Source organism: Octopus bimaculoides, chromosome 11 (genome assembly GCF_001194135.2).
Source record: "Octopus bimaculoides isolate UCB-OBI-ISO-001 chromosome 11, ASM119413v2, whole genome shotgun sequence".
Lineage (NCBI taxonomy): Eukaryota > Metazoa > Mollusca > Cephalopoda > Octopoda > Octopodidae > Octopus > Octopus bimaculoides.
This window is the reverse complement of record NC_068991.1, coordinates 22,028,224-22,029,263: the sequence shown is the minus strand read 5'-3', so window position 1 is coordinate 22,029,263 and position 1,040 is coordinate 22,028,224.

The following is a 1,040-nucleotide window of genomic DNA, read 5'->3' as shown; positions in this document are numbered from 1 at the left end:
TACTCGCGCCTTTTCTACAGATCAAGCAGGGCCATCTACCTGAAGGGGGTTGTGATTTGACAGCCTTCCTACTTACTAAGACTTTGGTTTTGGCTAGGTTAACCCTAAGGCCTTTCAGTTCTAGACCTTGCTTCTGCACCCTAAACTTTGTCTCTCGTTCTGGCAGTGACTTGGCTATTAGAGCAAGGTCATCAGCATAGAGGAGCTCCCAGGGACAGCCTGTCTTGAATTCCTCTGTTATTGCTTGGAGGACTATAATGAATAAGAGGGCGCTGAGGATTGATCCTTGGTGAACCCCTACTTCTACTTAGAATTCTTCACTATACTCATTGCCAACCCTCACCTTACTGACAGCATCCCTAAGCAGAGCTTGTACAGCTCTTACGAGCCACTCATCTATTCCCAGTTTCTTCATTATCATATTTTTTATTTCTTCTTCTTGGCTTCATGCTCTTACTTGATGGGAATAGGGCCATTCCAAGTTAATGGTCCAAGACAGCTGACCAGGTCCACCAGTGCTCTCCATCGCCAGCCTTTTTGCACCCTTTGAGCTGCTGTCAAGCCTCTGGAGATCTTCTCCAATCACATCCAGCCATCTGGTGTGGGGGCCTTCCCTGAGGCCTCTTCCAGCCCGCAACTGCTATTTCACTTATTTAAAATATTTACATTATTTTTCTCAATGGTTGATTGACTTAACTAAAAGATTATTTCAATTTTGTAATGTGTCAGTCTCTTGTCCAATCAGTTTTACATATTTATTTAATTATCTACCAATTCTCTCAGCACTATTTAAAACCATTGTATTTTTCTGAAAGTTTACTTCTGTGTAATGACTGATTACATGACACCAGGAGTTAGTTTCTAAAGTTTTCCTGCTTCAATAAACTCTATATCTAACAGTACCTTTGGTATTTGAATGCAAAATATAGTTTTGTATTTGTCGCTCACATGTGTGGGTGAATATATATATATATATATAAACTTAGATAAAACTTAGATTTGTTTCGACCAAAGATTGGTCCAGGCCATGTCTAACTTAA